Below are 24,354 nucleotides of genomic sequence, written 5' to 3'. Positions count from 1 at the left end.
TATATATATATATATATATATATATATATATATATATATATATATAATCTACTCCAACAAAAAACCCCAAACTCTAATGATTCACTAGAGGAGTCCCTAAATATCTTTACAAACAACTATTTTTTTCCTAGCAGCAAATGGTGCTCAGTTTACACTGCCATCCCAAAATAAAAAATACTGCCTTTTCTCCTAAAGAGTCCATGTAACTTCTAAAGTGATTTATCATTCAAGGCATGTATTATTTACTTTAAAACCCTATTTAGAGTGCATAAATGTTGCCTTAATTCCTTAGTTATTGAGCACAGCACGCCTTAGAAAAGGAAAATTCCCATATAGAAAAATGCAAGGGGGAATTTCTCAAAACTATTTTTAATCAATTTCAGTAATTTTTTTAAGTTTTATCAAAAATACCCAAGAATTAATCTATCTTAAGCCCAGAATCATTAAATGGAAATTATAAAACCTTATGAAATAATACACTGATGTAAAGTAGGTCTTAAAAGACTAAAGGCACATAGGTAAGTCCAGTCTTATGAAGTTTGGTTGATTAAAATTTAAATACCTATGGTCACCTGTTACTAGAATATTAAGGATGAAAACTATAACCTCTGCCCATGAGAATCAAAAAGTCTGGCAGATAAGTATACATATCATAGTGTATATATAAAATGCTAGATCTCTCCGCATGAAAAGAGTGAAGACCGTTCTGGGAAAGCTTAGGAGAAAGGTCCTTTAAACTCAAAAATAATCAGTGGGCATTTACTGGAAAGAAAGACAAGAGCATTCAAAGAAGGAGCTGAAAAGTAGGTTTTTCTCCATTCCAATAGTGAATTGTAAAAGGTGTACTTGACAGGTCTAAAAGGGCTCCGGGAGGCAAAATGGCCACGACAGGGACAGCCCCAGAGGTGATGCGGTACCAGAGCGTACGCCTTTACCGAGGGCCACGAGGGTGTGAACAAGTGAGCTCATAGCTCAACCCAACAAATGCGTGTTGGCTTTTCTTGCCATGGCCATGGGGATGTGCCAGTAAAGCCTTTGCCCTGATAGGCAATTCAACATTTCACAGCCCTGATCTGGAAACTCCCAGAGGGCTACAAAGGCACGAGGCCAGTCAAGCAGGTCCTCAGTCCGGAGAGGTGTGACACTGAGCACTCCATGCCTACGGGTGCAGCCTCCCAGGGCAGCCACTTCTGCTGGTTGCTCTGCGCTCTCACCTTAAAGCTCTGCCAAGCAGAGGCCCTTGCGGGCAGAGAAGCTGTCAGTGAGCACCGTGCTGGCTGGTGAAGAGTTTGTGATGGCAGAAGAATGTGCTCCGTGTTCTAATTTCCAGGCTAAAACCACCCAAGTGTGGTTCCACAGGGTATGTGGAGAAAATCACACACAGCTCATCTAAGGGGAATGAATTCAAAAGCCGCCGCTCAGCTCTGATGGAACAACACTTATTCTGGAAATCTGAAGGGGCCGTTGTGGGTGTGGCCTTGGTCTTGCTTGCCTTGTTCATCAGCGACAGCAGGACAGAAAAGCTCTGGAAAAAGTCCAGGAGCAAATCAACTCTATATAGCTACCTTCTACTCTTTGATAGTGGTCTTAGGGATTGTACCTCAGACAGAGACAGTAGAATGAATGGATTTGTGCCCCTAGTTCTTGGGAACTTGTAGTGGCATTTCCTCCTCCATCTCATTTAGATCATTAACAAGCAAAATATAGAATAGTTCCCTTCCCTGTTAATAATTTGGTTTACCACAGGAAGTCATAGTGGCAGAAACAGGATAGCAACTTTATGCTCCAGTTTACCAACTACCTATCTTCCCCTTCTTCTGCTACTTATTTAAAACTTTCAGGATGTAATTTCAGCAAAGAAGTTTATTTCTCAACCAAAATCTGTTTCCCCTCAAACCTAATGCCCAAAAATAAAAAAATAAAAAATAAATTGCAGATGGATTAAAAAAAAAAAGGTCTATAAAGGCTGGAGCAGTCAAGCCCTCATGAACTTTCAAAACAGACTACTCACACAAGAGATGGAAGAAAACATATACTTTTCAATTTCTCATGGAATACTTACCAAGACAGACCATATGCAGAGATGTAAAACATCTAAATAACTTAAAGACTAAAATCTTACAAAGTATGTTCTCTGACCACAATTATAAATTTAAAAAAAATCTTAAAGAGTACCAAATATTTGAAAGTTTTAAAATATATTTATAAATAAACCATGAGTCAAAAAGAAAGAAAGAAAAAAAAGAGAAAACAAAACAAAACCACAACGGAAATACAAAATATTTTGGACTAAAAATAACAAAAACACAGCAGCACATCAAAACGTGTGGGATGTAATAAGCAACATTCAGAGGGAAATTATAAACATATACGCACCTCACACCAGAGTCTCAAAATATATGAAGTAAAAACTGTCAAACAAAAGTGAAAAATAGTTTGACAATAATAACTGGATATTTCAATATCCCATTTTCAATAATGAATAGAACATCTAGACCAAAAGATCAATAAGGAAATCAAAGACATGAACAATTCTCTCCACCTATGAGACGCATATGGAACATTCCACTCAACAACAGCAGAATCTATAACATAGTCCAGGACAGACTGCATGTTTGGACACAAAACAAATCTCATAAACGTAAAAGTATTGAAATCATAACAAGTATATGGTATCCAAACACACTGGAATGAAATTAGAAATCACAAGGAAAGAAACTTGAGTAATTAACAAATACGTAGAAATTAAACAATAAACTCTTAGATATGTAAGCAGTGTATCAAAGAAGAAATTACAAGGGGAATTAGAAAATACTTCAGGATGAAACCAAACAAAATCGCTACAAAAACTTATGAGATGCTCCCAAAACAGTGCTCAGAGGGCAATTTATGTAAACGCTTATATTAGGAAAAGACCTCAACTCAATAATAAAGCTTTTCACCGTAAGAAACTATAAAGAGAAAAACAAACTAAATCTAAAGGAAGCAGAAGGAAGGAAATAAAGAATAAAGCAGAAATAAGTCAAATAGATGATTTAAAACACAAAACAAAAAGAAATTAATGAAGCCAAAAATTTGTTCTTTGAAAAGATCAACAAGATTGGCACACCTTAAATTAGACTAGCCAAGAAAAAAAAAGAAGCCTCAACCTATCAAAGTCAGGAGTGAAAGATGCGTCATTAATACCAACCCTACAGAAATAAAAACAATTTTAAGGTGGGGCACCTGGGTGGCTCAGTCATTAAGCATCTGCCTTCGGCTCAGGTCATGATCTCAGGGTCCTGGGATCGAGCCCCGCATCGGCTCCCTGGTGGGCGCGAAGCCTGTTTCTCCCTCTCCCACTCCCCCTGCTTGTATTCCCTCTCTCTGTCAAATAAATAAATAAAATCTTAAAAAAAAAAAAAACACAATTTTAAGGGACACCAACAAATTAGATAACCTAGATGAAATGGATTAATTTCTATAAAGACACAAGTAAAATGTGCTCAAGAAAAAAAAATCCAAAAGCCTCATATAAGCAGAGACTGAATTAGTGATAATAATTTCTTTAAAAACTTCCGGGGGGAGCCTGGCTGGCATGCAACTCTTGATCCCTGGGTTGTGAGTTCAAGCCCCACTTTGGGTATAGAAAATACTTAAAAATAAAATCTTGGGGTAGGGGGTACTTCCCACAAAGCAAAGTCCAGAACCAGATGGCTTAACTGGTGAATTTTACCAAATGTTTAAAGAATTAATAACACGAATCCTTCGCAAACTCTTCCAAAAAACTGAGGAACACCTCCCAACTCAATCTCTGAGGTCAGCATTATTCTGATAGTAAAGTCAAACAAAGACACTACAAGAAAAGTAAAACTACTAGTCAATATCCCTTAGGTGCACAGATGCAAATATACTCAACAAAATACTAACAAACCAAATCCAGCAGATTAAAAAAAAAACAACAACAACACTTTTCTTCATCTTATCAATTTTATTTATTTACTTACTTATTTTTAAAGATTTTATTTATTTGTCAGAGAGAGTGAGAGAGAGCACAAGCAGGGTAAGAGGCAGGCAGAGGGAGAAGCAGGCTCCCTGCTGAGCAAGGAGCCGGATGCGGGACTCGATCCCAGGATCCTGGGATCATGACCCGTGCCAAAGGCAGATGCTTAACTGACTGAGCCACCCAGGCATCCCTCTGGCAGCTTTATAAAAGGAACACACATCATGACCAAAGTGGGTTTTATCCCAGGGATGCAAGGCTGGTTTAACATAGGAAAAATCAATCAATATAATACACCGTATTAAAAAAATAAAGGAAAAATTCCATATGATCATCTCAAAAAGATGTGGGGGGGCAAAAAAAAAAGAGAGCACTTGACCAAGCCCAACACCTTTTCAAAATAAAAATACCAAAAAAAAAACCCAGCAATAGAAGAGAACTTCTTAAACCTGAGAAAAGACATCTACAAAAACCCCACAGCTAACAACATAATGCATAATGAAAACTACACGCTTTCCTCCTAAGGTCAAGAATAAGACAAGGTTGTCTACTCTCACCACTTTTATTCAACATTTTACTGGAGGTTCATGCATGGAATTAGAAAGACAAGTAAGAAATTCACGTTAGAAAGGAAAAAGTACAACTATATCCAGAGGACATGATATTGTATGAAGAATAACCACAAAAGTAAAAACTAGGTAACTCGACTTCATAAAAATTAAAAAGACCTGAGAAGACACTTCATAAAAGCTAGATGATTGGCCACAAGCCAATCATGAAATGAAATGATGCTCAATATAATTCACCATCAGAAGTGCAAGTTGAAATTAAAATAGACTAATCCACACCTACTTGAAAGGCAACAATTAAAAAGACTGATGAGCGCCTGGGTGGCTCAGTTGGTTGGGCGACTGCCTTCGGCTCGGGTCATGATCCTGGAGTCCCAGGATCGAGTCCCACATCGGGCTCCCTGCTCAGCGGGGAGTCTGCTTCTCCCTCTGATCCTCCCCCTCTCATGCTCTCTGTCTCCCATTCTCTCTCTCAGATAAATAAAATCTTTAAAAAAAAAAAAAAAGACTGACAATAGGGGCACCTGGGTGGCTCGGTCATTAAGCGTCTGCCTTCGGCTCAGGTCATGATCCCAGGGTCCTAGGATTGAGCCCCACATCGGGCTCCATGCTCTGCAGGAAGCCTCCTTCTCCCTCTCTCACTCCCACTGCTTGTGTTCCCTCTCTCACTGTGTCTCTCTCTGTCAAATAAATAAAATCTTTAAAAAAAAAAAAAAGACTGACAATAATAAATGGTAGCAAAGATGTGGAACAAACATTCTCATATTCTCCTGGTGGGAATGTTAGGTTTTTGGTAAATTTCTATTCAACAACATTTCAGCCCTTGATCCAATAATTTTTTCACTTCTAAGTTTCTATCTAAGAGTGTAAACATGTCCACAGCATACTTTTACAAAAATGTTCCTGTCAGGCTTTATTTACAATAGCCCCAAACTGGAAACAGGGACAGAAAAATGAATACTGTGGTGTTTTCACACAGTGGAATAATAATCAAAAACAGAAAACAAATATTATTATCATCAACATGAAAGAATCTCTGACATTATGCTGAGCAATGACAGACACAAAAGAATACATATTTGATGACACCATTAAAGAGAAATTCTATCAGAGGGAAAAATAATCTAAGGAGAAACAAATTAGAATAGAAGCTGTCTTGGGAAAAGAAATGACATATATGTGATGGAGTGTGGATCTACTTGTCAAAACTTAAAGCTAAAATCTATGTGTTTCAAAGTATGTAAATTTTACCAAAATAAACACCTGCAAAAAGTTTTTATGAACAATACCAACCAGGTAGCAGGAAGTTGGGAGTGGGTGGGGATATAAATCCAAAAGACAGACAAAATGTTAATAAGTACTCAAATACTCCATATTTTTGAACACAGAAAATAACAGAAAGCTCCATTTAAGTCAAAAACTGTCTTCAACCAAACCTCCTCCTAAAAGTTCAGGAAAACAAATTTCACATTAAAAAGTAACAGAAATTAGATCAGAGCCCATACAGTCATAAGCAAAAAAGAGAAACAAAAAGAGAGAGACAGAGAGCGCGTGCGCAGAATAAAACCCCTAACTTTTTGGGGTGCCTGGCTGGCTCAGTCGGTAGAGTATGTGACTCCTGATCCTGGGGTCATGAGTTCGAGCCCCACATTGGATGTGGAGCCTACTTTAAAAAAAATAAATAAAATATTAAAAAAAATTTTTTTTAAACCTCTTTCTACAGACAATAAAGGTAAGTCCCAAAAGGTAAGTCCACAAAAAGAGATCACAACTACACACTATTTCCAAACAAGCTTAGACACTGATACTAAACCATTTAACCAGGATTTGAAGAGAGGGAAAAGAATTGAAAAAACACAGAAAAAATTAAAAAAAAAAAATCGTTTCAGAAATAGACAAAAAAGAAGGAAAAAAAATTAAATGAACAGAACAAAGAAGGAATATTTTCGCACATTATAGAAGATTCAAGGGGTGCCTGGCTGGCTCAGTTGGTGGAGCATGGAACTTTTGATCTCAGGGTTGTGAGTTCAAGCCCCATGTTGGGTGAAGAGATTACTTAAAAAAAAGATTCAAGAGAAACTGGTAAATATTGAAAATAGATCAGATACTCAAAAACAAGAGAACTTTCCAGAAATAGAAAAAGTTTGAAACCACTGTACTGAAAGAAACAGACCTGAGAATAGCAAATGTGACGAAACAGTCTGGTATGAATTACTAGAACTTTACTGAACTTTAAAGAGGCAAAAATCCTTTGTGCATCTAAGCCAGATGTAGGCAAACTTTTTCTTATAAAACACGGTAAATATTTTAGGCTTGCAGACCACAGGGTGAAAGTTAAATGAAATTCAAATATCAGTGTCTAGACCATGCTCATTGGTTTCAATAGTGTCTATGGCACTGTATAGCAAAAGCATCCAAAAACAGTATGTAAGTGAATGAACATGGCTGCTGCGTACACTAAAACTGTGTTTACAAACACAGGCAGTCAGCCCATCTGCAGCAGTTTGCAGAACCTTGATGTAGGCATGCACTAAGTGCCTTTATAATGGAAAAAACATTAGACTACTCTAAATTTTTCAATCACAACACTTCATGCCAGACAAAAAATGGAGTAACATATTTAAAATAATCAAGAAAAGAACAGGATTTTATATCCAACAAAGATAACAGGAATAATGGCCACAAACTATTATCAATGAGCAAAAACTCTAGGAATACTGTGCCTTTGGAGCTCTTGCCAAAAAATCAAACAGAGCACATGAGAAAACCAAACTGACTACAGATACTGCATAAGAACAAATGGTGAGTATCAAACATACAACATGTAGTTACTCATACAGCAAAAATAAAATGAAGGTTGAAAGGGAGAGCGTATAAGTATGTATATTCTCTGACAATGTAAATATATTTAACTATTTAAAGGTGAGGACTGAATAGGAAGAACACAGCAAAAAGTGTATATATGGCTTCAATAATCGTATGTATGATAACAGCACTGGCATTGCTATTGTGAGACTGTTAGAGGAGATAAATCTAATATTTAGTTTTCTAATTCCAGGTCTGTCATCTACTGGGTCCTCAGGAACCTAGATACAGTATGGAAGAAGACAGAGATACAGAGGAAGTTAAAATAAAATCCCTGGAATTCGGACTATGGTCAATAAACCTCCCCAAAAAGCAACCATTCAGTTGGACAAAATAACAAAAACCACCATTTCAGTACTCTAGAAATCAACCAAAGGCATATAACAATCTGAGAATGCTTATAAAACCACTCAACTTTGGGTAAGAACATTAGGAGTCTGTGTCAGTCTGGGGCTGCTCTACTCCTGTATCCTCCACCTGCAAGCTCAGATGGTTTGTCAGGCTGAGAGGACTGCCAAATTTGAGGTCACAATAAAGAGACTCACATGATTTAAAGCAGTCGGGCAATGACTACACTGAGTGGTCATCGGTATAAGTGACAATTTTGGTATAAGTAATAATTTCTATGGCAGGCAAACTAGGAGGGCCAACAGCTCTAATAGCCTGAAGTTGCAGGGGTGTTGGGACATTCACATTCCTGGCTAAGGCAATACACATGCACAGCAGAGACTAAGGAGGGCCCCAGCTATCCACATACTGAATCTTGCATATCAGAATTTCTTTTTAATTTTTAAAATGTTTGTTAATTGAAAGTAAAAAATGACATTAAATTGTCATAATGACTGGTTAAATTAAATGTTTTAATTATATTTATACGCTACCTCTAGTTCCCATTTCATTAAATACTTATGTATGCCCTTTCCTCATTTTTTTTCCTAAGGATCAAAATACTAAAGTTGAAAAAGACTTTAGTTCAACTTACCCAACCAAAGCAGTAATCTTTCAGGTAGTCTTCCTGTCTAAAGGTAACCTATGGGCACCTGGGTGGCTTAGTGGTTAAGCATCTGCCTTCAGCTCAGGTCATGATCCCAGGGTCCTGGGATTGAGCCCCGCACTGGGCTCCCTGCTCTGCGGGAAGCCTGCTTCTCCCTCTCCCACTCCCCCTGCTTGTGTTCCCTCTCTCCCTGTGTCTCTCTCTGTCAAATAAATGAAATCTTTAAAAAAATAATAATAATAAAGGTAACCTAAAATGTGCTCAAATGCTTAAGGAGACATGAAGTTCACTACTTCCCAATGCAAATATTTCAAAATGTTAAATGAGTTCTAACCAAAAAAACGTTTAAAGTGAACTGAATAAAACCTGCAATACACCATTAATTCCCTTATTTAATAAAGAAGAATTTCTAGGGGCACCCAGGTGGCTCAGTCAGTTATGCATCCGACTCTTGATCTCAGCTCAGGTCTTGATTTCAGGGTCATGAGTTTAAGCCCCGCACTGGGCTCCATACTGGGCCCAGAGCCTACTTAAAAAACAAATAAATAAAATAAAGAAAAAATTTCTAAGAAGAATTTAACTCCAGGAACTTGGTTAAGCATAATTTTCCTTGTTTTAAACCCAAAGCTTGAAAATTTTTTTCATTTTAATACTTAAAAACAAATATTTTTTTTTAGTTTGCCAACTATGGCTTAATTTAGAGGAAGACATTTGCATTATTTGCCCCAACTCCTCAAAATAGTGGAACTATATTTAACACTTCAAAAATACTTTGTATATCCCAGGATCTCAATAAATATTTGCTAATTTAATCTCTTGGCATTTCTTGCAAATTACTAAAATCCTAAAATAAAGGCTCAAATGTCCATGCTTACCTGAATACTGAAACATAATCCAAACAAGCACATTACCAAAGCACTGTAAAATGTATTGTGTTGGTTTTCTATTAAGTTTCCTGTCCACTCCAGAAAACCAACCCTTAACTTACCCTTTTCAAAAATAAAGTACCTACATTTACCTGAACATGGAAAAAATTAAAGTGACATATTAACCAACAGCTGTCCTTTACTAACTACTAGGTGCAAGGCACTGTCCTAAGTGCTTTCTAATATATTATTTCACTTAATCTTTCAACAACATAAAGTAGCATCCATTATTTCCATCTTATGAAGGAGGAAAATGAGGTGGAAAAAATGGCAGAACTGTTTAGGTAACAATTTCCAGGTCATTTCAATAAAAATAACCGACAATGTAAAAATGGTGTATTTATCACCAATAAGAAACTAATTAAAAAGGTACCAATAATTTTAATTTCCCATCAGCCTCTAAAGTTTGTTTTTACTGCTCTTTTCTAAATACACAGTCATTCACAAGTGATTTTCCTGCTGAACCCTTCTATACAAAGCCTTAAAATAGGGTTAACTTACAAACAGCTGTGTTTACAAATTGGCAGTTAGGAGCTCAAAATAAAACTTCTCATAGAAATAGTGTTACAAATGGGGATTACAGTTCCAGGGGAGCTCCTATGTCATATTTTTACCCATAATGTAACTGAATAGAAAAACCGAGGGGTGCCTGGGTGGCTCAGTTCGTTAAGCATCGGATTCTTAGTTTTGGCTCAAGTCATAATCTCAGGGTCCTGGGATCTGGCCCCAAATCAGGTTCCATGTTCGGTGGGGAGTCTCCTTGAGATTCTCTCCTTCTCTGCCTCCTTCTCTACCCTGCATCTACCCTTCCCCTGCTCTGTCTAAAATAAATAAATCTTGAAAAAAAAAAATCTAGAATCTAAACCATTATACCAACATGTGGAAAACTATATTCCATATTTCTACACCAAGCCTATTGATAGTAAAACTATCCATCTCTAGTGCTGGGAAAACTGAGTATCCAAATGCAAAAAAATGAAACTGGAGCCTTACCTTACATTATATATAAAAATTAACTCAAAATGGATCAAAGACCTTAAGAGCTAAAACTATAAAACTCTTAGAAGAAAACAGGGGACAACCGCATGACCCTGAATTTGGCAATGATTTCTTGGATATGACACCAAAGCATAGGCAACAAAAAGAAAAATGATAAATTGGACTACATCAAAGTTAAAAACTTTTGTGCATCAAAGGACACTATCAACAGTGAAAACTTTTGTGCATCAAAGGACACTATCAACAGTGAATAAGATATATGCAAATCATATATCTTATAAGGCTTAATATCCAGAATATTTTTGAAAAACTACAACAACAACAAATCAAATAACCTCGTTCAAAAATGGGTAAAAGACTTGAACAGGTATTTGTCCAAAGAAGATGTACAAATAAGCACATCAAAAAATGCTCAACATCACTAATCATTAGGGAAATGCAAACCAAACCACAATGAGATACTTCTTCACACCCACTAGGATGGCTATAATCAAAAAGACAGATAATAAGAGGTGTCAAAAGGATGTGGAGAGACTGGAACCCTTGTGCATTGCTGATAAGAATGTAAAATGGTTCAATCACTGTGGAAAATGGTTCAGTCACTATGGTAGTTCCTCAAAAATTAAACATAGAATTACCATATGATCTAGCAATTCTACTTCTAGGTATATACTCTATAAAGAATTGAAAGCAAACAGATATTTGTATAGCCATATTCACAGCAGCATTATTCACAACAGCCAAAGGTGGAAGCAAAAGTGTCTATCAACAGATAAGTGGAGGGGTGCTGAGGTGACTCAGTCAGTCAAGTATCTGCCTTCAGCTCGGGTCATGATCCCAGGGTCTTGGGATCGAGTCCCGCATTTGGCTCCCTGCTCGGTGGGGAGCCTGCTTCTCCCTCTCCCCTGGCTTGTGCGCTCTCTCTCTCTGTCAAATAAATAAAATCTTAAAAAAAAAAAAAACAGGTAAGTGGATAAACAAAATTTGATATGAATATACAATGGAATATTATTTAGCCCTAAAGAGGAAGGAAATTCTGCAATATACTACAACATGGATGAAACTTGATAACATTATGCTAAGGAAAATAAATCAGTCACAAAAAGACAAATAATGTATGATTTCACTTACATGAGGTACCTACTCAAATTCAATAGAGATATAAAGTAGAATAGTGGTTGCCAGGGCCTGGAGGAAGGAAGGGAAAGAGGGCTATTATTTAATAGATACAGAGTTTCACATTAGGAAGAAGAAAAAGTTCAGGAGATGGATAGTGGTAATGGCTGCACAAGATGAATGTAGTTAGTACCACTGAACTGTACATTTAAAAATGGTTTAAAAGGTGAATTTTATGTTCTGTATATTTTACCATAATTAAAAGGGGGGGGGGAACCTACAGATCTCCATCTAATCCCTTTTTCTGAGCCACTAATGATAACGTAAGGTAAAGGTTTCCAAGAGAGTGACAGATGGGGACTCTGGAATGGGAAAACAAAACCCCTTTTCTTTTTTTTTTTTTTTTAAGATTTTATTTATTTGACAGAGAGAGACACAGCGAGAGAGGGAGCACAAGCAGGGGGAGTGGGAGAGGGAGAAGCAGGTTTCCCGCGGAGCAGGGAGCCCGACGTGGGGCTCGATTCCAGGACCCTGGGATCATGACCTGAGCCGAAGGCAGACACTCAACGACTGAGCCACCCAGGAGCCCCTTCTTTTTATTTTTTAACAAACTACACTAAAAAGGGGAAGAACAGAAGTACAGAAAAGGGGACTAAGTAAAATCTGCCCTCATATTCTGTTTATATATTTACTACTTATAAGAACTGACAAAATAACCCATAGACCAAAAAATGCTGGATCGTCAGATATACAAAGTACAGAAATATTTCATCTAAGTTTGGGATCAAAAATTTTAGTATTACCTGGTTTTTCTGGGCCTTTCATAACAGGAAATGGAATGGAAGGATAAGTAGGGTTGGGAGAAAGACGGGTTTGGGGGAATGATAACAAAAATTGTAAAGGAGGGGCTGACCATAAGGTAGTTTGGGAGTAACTGCAATGTTTAGGGAAGAGGAAAAAATTTGCTCTTCCTGCTGCTATGTTCCATCCCGGCACCTCCACCTTCCACCCTTGCTGGCGGTCACAGCGTACCATCATCGGGCGGTCCTTGTGGCACCGGACGCCAAAATGTCAGGCCCCAACAGGGACTAAACCATGGAAAAGGTAGAGGGAGTTTATCCCAAGCAACCTGAGCACAAAGAATTCATGGAATTACAAACTACAGCTCTAGAACAGACAGAAAACCTCCTCTAATTGTGGAATTTTGCCTAAAGATCCATTTTTATACATTAACTGGGGTCTGCCTACACAACAAGAAGTTGGGGGAAAAAATACTGCTGCCAGCTTAACAACAATTTAAAAACTGTATAAACTGCAAAATCAAACTTTTCTTGAACCCATCAGAGAGCTGAGGTCATAGAACAACCAAATAAATATTCAAGAAAAGACAAGGATGTAAGCGCTGGCTCACCTGCAGCATAACAAGGGGAAAGACAGCAGTGCCATAAAAGCAGGTAAAAAGAATTTGTCTAATTGTTAATAAATGCCTTAAGGCAAAGTGGGCTGTCATACAGAGTAGTACTCCTGGGAGCCCTAGACCCCATGGGACTCTATATTTGCAGTATTTTTGCCACAGACCTCCACCAGGTGCTCCCAATATGGGAACATGTGACTAGAAAGAATCTTCTGTAGTGCAGGGCTGAAGAGAAGAGCAGCTTCTACCAGGGAAAAAATATCAAAGCCCTAACCAGATCCTTCTCCCCTAAGGAAAGAAAATTTTAAAGCTGGGGGAGGGGCAGCAAGTCCAGTCACCTTCAGGGCGTAAGTGAAGACATCATTAAAATGACGGTAGAGTCAAAGAAAAACCCTTCTACCACTATGGGAGGGGCAGGAAAACAGTTTTGGGCCCAGGATCTTAATACCACTGCCTTCAGCTACCTCCTACCACTGAGGCAAGGCTTGAAAACAAGACCTGAAAAGATGCAAGGCCTAATTTAGCATAGAGGAGCAATCACTGACAGAGCCCCACCCCTGATGTCTAGATACACAGGGCCTACCCTATATTGAGACTGAACCAGGACAACAAAGATATTCCTGACTCCACCACCAGGTGAACAAGCACAGATTAACACAACTGTAATACATCACTGGAAGAGAATCAGGAGCATCTACAGTCCACACAGAGGCACAAGGGCACAAGGAAAGCCAAAAACCGAGAGTCAATCAGGAAAACTGAGAAACACATTCTCATGCCTCAGTTTCTAGCTAAAGGACAAAGTAACACTAGAGAGGTATGAAATCAATGGTGCACTTAAAATAGTCTTTGCAAAGAAAAAAAAAAATCCTTTGCAACAACAAAACCAAAATTCAACTCATCCAGACCCCCTACACTAAAAATCCCGGTCTCTACTCAGTCCCTACTGTGCTATTCATGATATCTGGCATTTGATAAAATATTGCAAGACACACAAAAAAGAAATATACAACCCATTGTCAAAAGACAAAGCATTCAACAGAAACAAAACCAATGAGTACAAAAACAGAAAACTCAAAAAACCAAAAGTTGATTTTTAGAAAAGATCAGTAAATTGATAAACCTCTAGCAAGACTGAGGAAAAAAAAAAAGACACAAATTACAAATATCAGGAATGGAAAGGGGAAAATCAGTACACATCCCACAGACATTATAAGAACAATAATGGAATATTTCAAATAACTTTATGCCCATATATTCAACAGTTTAGATAAAACGGTCAAATTCCTCAAAAAACATGAACCACCAAAGCTCACACAATAGGTAACCTGATCAGCCCTATATCTATTTTAATAAATTGAAATTATAGGAAAAGTGTCCAACACGGGTGCAGATGACTTCACTGGAGAATCCTACCAAACATTTAAAACAAAAACAAAAAACACCAAATCGACACAAACTCTTTTAGAAAAAGGAAACACTTCCCAACTCATTTTATGAGGTCAGCATTACCCTGATAACAAAATTAAATGATACATATTAATTGCGCCAAGTACCAATCAGAAATTGCATACACAACATCTGCAATAACGTAATATTATTTAAACTTAAAATATAAAGGGAAGAATTTTGAACATGCGCATACTGCTTCATCTTGGTAATTCTATTTATGTTAGAATTTAACATATCCTCTAGGTTTTCTGGAGCTCCATTACTAGGTAAGCTCTTTTCTATTATCAGTAATATAGAATAAAACAAGATTGGGAAATGAATACACCAGGGAAATAAATGTACTACTAATGAATGAAAATGGTAAAATTTAGGTAGATTACATCATAAAACAAACATAGCAATGGGGGCAATGACATGTTAAGCCTAAGAACTCATGACCCTGCAGGGGGGGAAAGTATATAATGTAAAACGTTTCCACTTTTTTCAAATTTAAACCAGATCTCATTACAGGAATAGAAAAAGCTGATGGCTCAGCAATCTAAAACTCAGCAATGAAGTTTGCTTTCTATTTACCTACAGTACAGCTAAAAGGTTTGGAAAAGTAGTGTGGGCTTAGGGGGTAGGGAGAAAGCTTCTTCCAAATGTTCACTACCAATTACAAAATTAATTCTGCTAGTTTCCCTATCCCCTCTAAATTTCAGACTCACATCCAACAGCCTTTTCAACACTTCTCAACACACTCAACACGTGGCACCTAAATTCAACTTACCCAAAACTGAACTCACTTTCCCACCCACATTCCCATCCCACCCCCATACCCAAACCTGCTCTTCCTTCTATATATTTCCTACTTTATTCTGTTTTTTTTTTTTAAGTTTATTTAAGCAATTTCTACACCCAATGTGGGGCTCAAACTCATGACTCCGCGATCAAAAGCCACATGCTCTACCAACTGAGCCAGCCAGGAGCCCCTCCTATATTCTTGATCACAAATAACGCTACCAACCATCTACCTAATCAACCAAACCACAAATCACCCTAAACATCCTATTCATTCCTCCTCTCTCTTGTCCCCTATAGTCGATCACCAATCCTGATGATTTTTTTTTTTTTTAAAGATTTTATTCATTTATTTGACAGAGAGAGACACAGCGAGAGAGGGAACACAAGCAGGGGGAATGGGAGAGGGAGAAGCAGACTTCCCGCGGAGCAGGGAGCCCGATGCGGGGCTTGATCCCAGGACTCTGGGATCATGACCTGAGCCGAAGGCAGACGCTTAACGACTGAGCCACCCAGGCGCCCCCAATCCTGATGATTTTACCTCTAAAACATTTCTCAACTTGTCCCCTTTAAATCCATCCTCCACACTCCACAAATCTGCCTGTTCCTTCTTATTAACTACCTTCAAAATAAAGACTAAACTCCGGCATTATATATAAAACCCTACACAATCTATCACTCCAAGTCTTTTTTCATTGCTATTTGCTGCCCCACTCTATGTGCTCCAATAATAGTTCCTGTCCACACTGTTCTGCTTTTCTCTACCTCAAACATTCAACTAAACTAATTCTTATCTTCATCACTGAAAGCCCAAGTAACATGCACCCCGTAAGTTAAGTAACCACCTCCACATCCCTAAGCCTATGGTAAACCTATGATTATCTCTACTTAAGCTCTTAACAAATCCTACTGAAATAATTTAAATATCTTTAGCTCCACTAGACTGTAAGAGTCTTGAAGGCAAAAGTCTTATCTGTAACTCCAGTAACCTGGAACAAAAGAAAACTCAATCTTTGTTTAACTGAACCATAATTTTTTTCATTTTCCTCAGAGACCAGAGAAAGGGAAAAAAAACTATGTCACTAAAACATAAATAATCCTCACTGCAGCAATCAATTCCTGCTCACAAAAAAGAGGCCTATAAATAAAACTAAAAATGTTCCTTCCTCATAAGATTTCCTTCCTCTTCACAAAATCCCTGATTCCAAGCAATATTTGAAGCAATCACAGTTACAAATTATCTTGTGTTAACAAAATTATAATAATGCTACAAGCATAAACTCAATAATTTGCTATTGAGGTCTAGAGTGCACAAATTTCTATCAAAGCAACAAAAGAGCACACTGCATATATAAAGGATTCTTAACAAATTATCTAGGACTAAACTGATGTATATCCTTTAAACAAGTATTTGCTGAATAAAGCAGAGAAGAGGGAAATAAAAGTAGGTAATAAAGAAAACTGTAAAAAGATCAGAAATCAAACTTTAAAGGAAAGTCTGGGTTTTCCCATAAAATTTAGGTATATACAAATTATACGTTAGCTATATAAAGAATATATGCATGCAAGGTTATGGAGTAGCCTCCTCAGGGAGATACTGAAGGGGTAACAGGGAGGTACCCATCCCGAATCTATCATTAGTTAGCTGTGACACTGATCAGGCAATGATTAAGTCATGCAATCACTCTAGCATTTCATTTCCTCAACAGCAGAAGTTGTTACTGGACATCAGATCTGTGCATTTCACTACATGTAAATTTTACCAAAAGAAAAAAGCTGCCAAAATGGGAAATGAATCATTAATTAATCTGAGCTGTTTTCATCCTTCTATTACATACAACTCATCCCACAGCACCCTAATTAAGACAAACATTTACTACATGTTAAAAAATCTTCAAAATGGTTCATCACTAATAAAACAAAGGCTTTACTGGACTAGATGACCCCTTTGGTCTCCTCTAGCTCTAGATTTCCATGGGTTTGTTAATTTATACTATTACAAAGGGTATCACTACTAAATTTATATTAAAATTTATATTATGAAAGAAAAAGCTAAAAATCACTGCTTTCATTGATACCAAGTAACATTTTCAAAAGTGTCAGCATCTGTTTTCACGGTTTATTTCTAGCCTGACTAATCTGAAATCAACAGCGTCAGGTATTGCAACTCTCCACTTTAATCTCCACTACTTCCCTAAGCTTTCATTAAATGACTTCAGAGAAGGAAGAGATTTCTCTGTCCCTCCCACTTACTACCTAATAAAAGTCAAAAGTCAACTAGAGCAGAAGGAGTATGGAGAGGGGTATTATATAAGCATCAACTCCAGTACAAGGAGAGTTTTCATCAAATCCTTCCCCAAAAAAGTGTGTGATAAAGATAGGTGGTCTTTTTGGGTTATTACTATTTTTGATATATGATTTTGTCTTTTTTTATTAGCTAACATTATAGGCTTCTTCAGAAACTACTAAATATAATAAACTTATAGTCAAAAGCATTTGTCAAAATATAGAGAATATACAAAAAATAAAAGAGCTGCTGCGTTAGGTTGATTAAATTATGAGGTTTTTTTCCTCTCAAAGTTTGCTTTGATGAACAAGAACAACAAAGAATGCTTTTTCTAAATCCATGATCAATTATTTTTCTCTGGAGAAACAAAATATGTGGATTGTTAAATTAGTGATGACTAAAACACTCTATGAGAATAGAGGGCATTATTCAGTTTGTTAATCACTGAAAATACTAAGGCACAGTCTTTCAGATATATGTTTTAAAATACTACTAGCAGTACCCCAACTTAAAACCTTGTATGTCCTCAGTAGAAATACCCTTAGGACAAAATCAACATATATTATGGATAGCATGAGGTAGTATGTCCCGCTGAGGACATTTTTATTTCTTTAACCTAATCTTTAATAGAACAGTAATTTGGAGGGGCACCTGGGTGGCTCCTTCGTTAAGTGTCTGCTTTCGGCTCAGGTCATGATCCCAGGGTCTTGGGATCGAGCCCCACATCGGGCTCCCTGCTCCGCGGGAAGCCTGCTTCTTCCTCTCCCACTCCCCCTGCTTGTGTTCCCTCTCTCGCTGTCTCTCTCTATCAAATAAATAAATAAAATCTAAAAAAAAAAAAAAAAAGAACAGTAATTTGGAGATTGTTTTAATTTTAACTACCTCCAATAAATATAGTTTAAACATCTTGTAAAAAGGGCATTCAACTACATGGTATGAAAGAAATTCCTATCAATAACACTTTATAATACAATGTGTTAGCAAAAATGTAATTTCTGAATTCTTAAGAATTGAGTACCACAATATTCATGAGAAACTTTTCTTTTTCCTCAAAAAGCACATAGGAATTTTGTCACTCCAATCTATCATTTTTCATCATATTACTATCCTTTCTAGGACATATATATATTCCAACATTTTTGTTTTTTAATTTGCTGGGTCACCTGTATATATACATATTACAATGTACTTATTAGAGACATTAACAACGAAAATTTGAAAATAAAAAAAGTGAATTTAATTTTAGCAGAATTTTCCTAAGAGTGCTTTTTATTTAAGTAGTTCTCACCAAAACTGAGCAAGAGGAGAAATATAGCTACTTATTTATACTCTGATTAAAACTTCTATTTAGGGCGCCTGGGTGGCTCAGTTGGTTAAGCGACTGCCTTTGGCTCAGGTCATGATCCTGGAGTCCCTGGACTGAGTCCTGCATCGGGCTCCCTGCTCCGCGGGGAGTCTGCTTCTCCCTCTGACCCTACCCCCTCTCATGTGCTCTCTCTCATTCTCTCTCTCTCATATAAATAAATAAAGTATTAAAAAAAAAAAAAGATTAGGGGCGCCTGGGTGGCTCAGTTGGTTAAGCGACTGCCTTCGGCTCAGGTCATGATCCTGGAGTCCCGGGATCGAGTCCTGCATCGGGCTCCCTGCTCGGCAGGGAGTCTGCTTCTCCCTCTGACCCTCCCCCCTCTCATGCTCTCTCTCTCTCATTCTCTCTCTCAAATAAATAAATAAAATCTTTAAAAAAAAAAAATTCTATTTAAAGAAAATTAATTTTATATTAAACCTACTCTCAAGCTAGCAGAAATCTGAAACCTGCAGAAAACATTAATTTATTAAGAACCAATGAGATGTTGACAAAAAAGAAAAATAGTTATTAACTAAAAATCTTTAAAATTATGTAGTAAAACACCAAGGCCTTTGCCCAAAATACATTTACAGTATCTGAAATAATCCCTACTATTCTTATACTACCTACCACATAAAAACTGGTCATTTTGATGGGGGAGAAACTAAAGACAAGATCTATGAAGGGTGAACTTTTTTTTTTTTTAAGTAAATTCTACCCCCGACATGGGACTTGAACTCACAACCCCAAGATCAAGAGTCACACATTCTATGGGCTGAGGTAGCCAGGCACCCAGAGTGAATTTCTATTTAAATCACTAGTAGGGGTACCTGGCTGGCAGTCGGTAGAGCATGCAACTCTTGATCTTGGGGTCATGAGTTCGAGTCCCAACGTTAGGGGCACAGATTACTTAAAAATAAAATCTTTAAAAATAAATAAATAAACTAGTCAAAGACAAGGTATAATCATAATTCTCGAACAGAAGTACCTTTTGTTTGCTATGACTAAAAAAAAATAAAAATAAAAAGGTATACTCCCAATAAGGAAAAAGTGCACAATTGTTTGAAATGTGATTGTGAATATTTTTCAAATAATTTTTATCAGTACCTCAGAAAATTAAAGGATTGTATAATTATCTTATTTAACAAAATATACTAAAGCAGGTACTTGTAAGGTCAGTGAGAAGTTAATCATTTTCAATGCAACAGGATAATCATACATATTTGGGGAACACCAGGAAAAAAACAATTACTACTACAACAAATAACCATAGTTTTTTCTCAACTAAAAAGATACTTATGTGTTCTGGATATTTTTAACAAGTAATATAGTCAGGGCGCCTGGGTGGCTCAGTCGGTTAAGCATCTGCCTTCGGCTCAGGTCATGTTCCCAGGGTCCTGGGACTGAGCCCCCAACTGCTTCTCCCTCTGCCCTTCCCCACACCCCGCTCATGCGTGTGCTCTCTCTCTCAAATAAATAAATAAAATCTTAAAAAAAAATAATATACTCTTTTTTCAATAAGGCATAAAAATTCCTACTCAAAGATTACTTAAACTGGTCAACATGAGAAACTTAAAATATCAGATTATGCTAACAGGGTCTTAATCTTCCCCTTCTTACTTACTTTTAGCAACATCTCTGCTTTTTTATTTCCCAAAGAATTCCTTTTTTTTTTTTAAATATTTTATTTATTTATCTGAGAGAGAGGGAGCCCGAGGAGAGGGAGGCACAGAGGGAGAAACAGACTCCCTGCTGAGCAGGGTCCTGGGATCATGACCTGAGCCCAAGGCAGACACTTAACCAACTGAGTCACCCAGACACCCCCCAAAGAATTTCTTGATATGGAAGTACTTAGTCCAAAGGAAAAAAACATTCTTCCTAAACTATATAAGCAACTATTACTAAATATTAATCTCAATTATTTCTTAAGTATTCAAGTGCCTTCTAATAGCACAGCTTTATGTTTGTTTAAAGTAGTAAACACATTTCCTTGTTCTAAAATTATTATAGCTATTATGAAAACCTGATTGCTAGAACCTCAAGTCAAAGTACTGCTGATGATTCATGTTTAATCTAGACATACTTCCTTTCCTACAATCTCTCTAAATTAATACAAGAGAGTTTATGAATACCATAAAACAGGGGATCCAAAATATACTCAACTGGCCTATTGTGACCTTATAATAAAGTTAAAAGACTCATTACATAAAAATTTTACAACACTATTTTTTTTCAGTGGCATATCAGTGTTTCTCCCTCCACTCTTCTAAAAATACCATACTAACTGGGGGACCTGCAGATGAGGGAAACAAACAAAAGGGCTGGCCAAACCTATAAGCCGTATTTGTCCTCACGGTTCTACCATTCTTCTTTAGACCACACTTAGTCTCACCCCTCATTACTGTCAGATTCACAAGATTCTTAAAGGACTCCAAGAAACCCAAGCTTCTCACTACAACTCAACCCCTACCATGCCTTTCTCTGCTAGACAGTGTTCCTATATGCCACACCTCTCCTGATCAGTAAGTACATAAAAGCTTACTTCTACATTCCACTGCCTCTGAACCCTCACCTGTTTGTAGTATCAGCAAGTTTATTTGATAAACTAATATGTAATAATATTGCCAATAAAGGTAATAGTTTAAAGTTTCTCTTCCAGAGAATTTGTGATTTTAAATAGATCATTTTAAAAAGAATTCTGTAACACACAGGAGAGACACAAAGTTTGGCACCGGCAATTCTCAAATTATACTACACAGTCAACCACCTATCTACCTAACTGTAATGTAGATCCAGTTACAACTTAATACAGTTTAAACTAAAAATTAATGTAGTCATATACAACCAGTACTGAATATATGTCTGGCTTGGATATATGCCTCATGGCAAATGTCAAATAAGTAAAAACTAAAACTACAACTGTATGGTTTTTCAATCCTAAAAGACTGCTTCACCTAAGAGCTACTTTTGCCTTGACTTTCTTTATGACCTTGGGGGGAATCTACCAAATGACAACTATAACGAAGTTGGTGTGTTCTTGTTTATCACTGAAATTTAATCCTAATAACCTAACATGAGTGAAGTCTTCTAAACTGAACCTAGAGAACTGAAAACCTTTGAGTTATAAACATCAACTGATGTGTAACATGAACCATATTTTAAAAATTTAATTTGACTAGTTAAGGGGGAAAAAAAAACCCCATCAAGGCCCCAAATTCAACGAGATGGAAAAACAAATTCTGAAAAACATCAACAGTCTCCTCATTACTTCTCTTTAGGACAACTGGTCAGCAATGTTAAAAAAAAAAGGGGGGGGGTAATAAAACTAGCTCTAACTAGCGGTTTCCTTGTTTTTATAAGGATTACAGTTGGACAACAAATGAAAATTTAAAACTTGGCAAAGTATAGGGAAACTGTATATAAAGAAATCTACAATCTGAAATTTACTAAGATACAACTATCATTTAAGTCATTAATATGTATACCCATATTGGGCGGCAATCATGGTACCACTTTATTAGCACTAGAAAGAAAAATCCTTGCCTTGGAGGAACATTTACTAAGTACATTTCATTTCAGGATCTTAGGGCAGTTTAGGAGCAGTATCTCTTTAGGCTTCCCTAAGGTACTCTAAAGTGCTTAACATCATTCACACATCGAGCCACCACTAGGGTGAGAAGTAAATAAACACGATTTACTTATGCAATTATTTACCACAGAATTCTAGTCAAGAATGAAAAAGTAAACATCCATATAGTCATTTAACACCCAAAGAGAGCGTCGAATACTACGGCCGATAAGATTCACCCTTAATTGACCACTACAGAAACCACAGGCCTTCCACATGGGCTGTCCTTTACTACAACTCTTGATTCGAAAAAGTAACAATGTCAACTCAACATTTTAACAGTATAGGAGATAAACAGAACTTGATGAAATCTCTAATTCCAGATCCTCAAAAGATGTTTATAAAAACTAAGAGCAACGCCCCCCTAAAAGCACCATACTAGAAAAGAATGAAATATCGAAAACATTAGGTGGGCCAAGGTTAGAAAAGCTGATCTAACCCAATTACCCGAAGGGACCACAGGGTTTGGGACTAGGAACGTGAGATCGGGGTGGGGGTGGGTAGCAAAGTGAAATCTAACCCCAGAAATCACAACACAGGCCGCAGCCTGGGAGCTGAAGCTGGCGGGAAGTGAGCTCCCTTTCTGTTCCCAGGGGAAAGTCCAGAGAAGAGCGGCTCCACACGGCGCACTTACGAGGCGCCAATAGTGCATGCCTACCAAGGCACCGGAGCCGCTGGAGAACCCGGTTAAGAAGGGGAGGAGACCCCGGCAGACGGCCCTGGAAGAGGAGGAGGACTAAGGTTGGAAGCAGCGGCAGTGGCTGGACGAGGGGGATTACCTAACTGTGACGACAGAGAAGTGTCCTCAGGCTCCGGCGATGGTCCCGACTGCGCAATGTGTGGTGTCTTTCCCGCTTAGCCCGCAGCAGCAACAGAACCAGCTCCTTCAGCCAGTCGCCATTTCCCGCCTACCGACCTGCTGCACCGCACGGACAGAGACCCGGATGGAAAGCGGCCTCTCCGCGCAGGCGCCTTGACTTCCTCCTCCCCCTCCCGCCACAATTCTGCGAGGTGGGAGGGAAGGAATGCGGGAGGCCTCAGCAGCAAAAAAAAAAAAAAAAAAACCAAAACACACACACACAACAAAAAACAAACAACTTTTGCTTCCGTAAAAAGCGCTTGAGTTCCTGCCGCCAGAAGAAGCTCACAAGCCAGATCCTTGACAAAAATTGAACGCAGGCCCTTAGGACCGATTGGAGGAACAAGGACAAAACCTATTAGGATACGCCAGGGTCTGGGGGATATTTGTACTTTAGGGGCCTCCGTAGCTGGCTGTGTAGTGATTGCAGGGGGAGTAGGGAGTAAAGCGTTGGGAGTGTAGAGGCGGGGACCCGAAAGACGGTTTTTCCTCCCGCTGCTAACGGAACTGCTTAGGCAGAGCTGGGAGGGGGAGCGCGCCCTCGCCCCGGAGGCGGGGCTTAGGAACGCGTCGCTTACCCTGGCGGCTAGGGTTTGGTAACCCGGGCGCGCCAGGTGGGTGGAGCCAAGTGGGACAGGGTGGGACTACCGCCTTGGCGCGCTGGAGGAGGTAGTGTGTAGAGAGCGCTCGCGGAGGCCGTGATGAGATGAATCCTTCCATCTTTCCAGGGATCCCGGTGGCCCTTGAAGGTCCTCTTTCCAGCTCTCTGCCTAGAGAGCATTGCAGTTGCTTGTGGATCTGTCATACAAACCCCCGCCACTCGACTCCAAACCATGTCGGCGGTGGTTCTGCCGAGAAGTCAGATCATTCAGGCAAATGAGTTCCTACCTGCATGCCTGGGTCTAAATACCGTCAGCCTTCCGGGGTGAAATGTATCAATCCAAGCGTCCAGCCCTAGTGGAATATCAGAAAACCAAGTGTAGTGGTTGGAAGAGCATCATCTGTTTACTAAAACTCCGGGCCATTCACATTATTCAATCAAGAAATATTTATTGAAAAAACACAGTGTGTGAGGACCATACTAGATGCGAGGGATACAGCAAGGCAGACACGGACCCTGCCTTCCAGAGTTCACAGT

General features: G+C 38.2%; 1 protein-coding gene and 1 pseudogene across 2 annotated transcripts in view; one reads left to right on the top strand and one right to left on the bottom strand.

Annotated features, from left to right (window-relative positions):
• The window catches only part of CTDSPL2 (CTD small phosphatase like 2), a 75,225-nt gene extending 51,884 nt beyond the window's left edge, over positions 1 to 23,341 (bottom strand). Inside the window, exon 1 of one of the 2 annotated variants that reach the window (XM_021695291.2) lies at positions 23,137 to 23,341. The gene's annotated coding sequence lies outside the window, so the exon portion shown is untranslated. The remainder of the gene's footprint in view (positions 1 to 23,136) is intronic. The other variant, XM_021695292.2, reaches the window with a different exon arrangement.
• Positions 879 to 1,561, top strand: LOC110585572 (annotated as a pseudogene).
• Positions 23,342 to 24,354: the final 1,013 nt, after the last annotated feature.

The sequence above is a fragment of the Neomonachus schauinslandi genome, chromosome 9 (genome assembly GCF_002201575.2).
Source record: "Neomonachus schauinslandi chromosome 9, ASM220157v2, whole genome shotgun sequence".
NCBI classification, from domain to species: Eukaryota; Metazoa; Chordata; class Mammalia; order Carnivora; family Phocidae; genus Neomonachus; species Neomonachus schauinslandi.
This window is presented reverse-complemented; position numbering and strand designations above follow the sequence as displayed.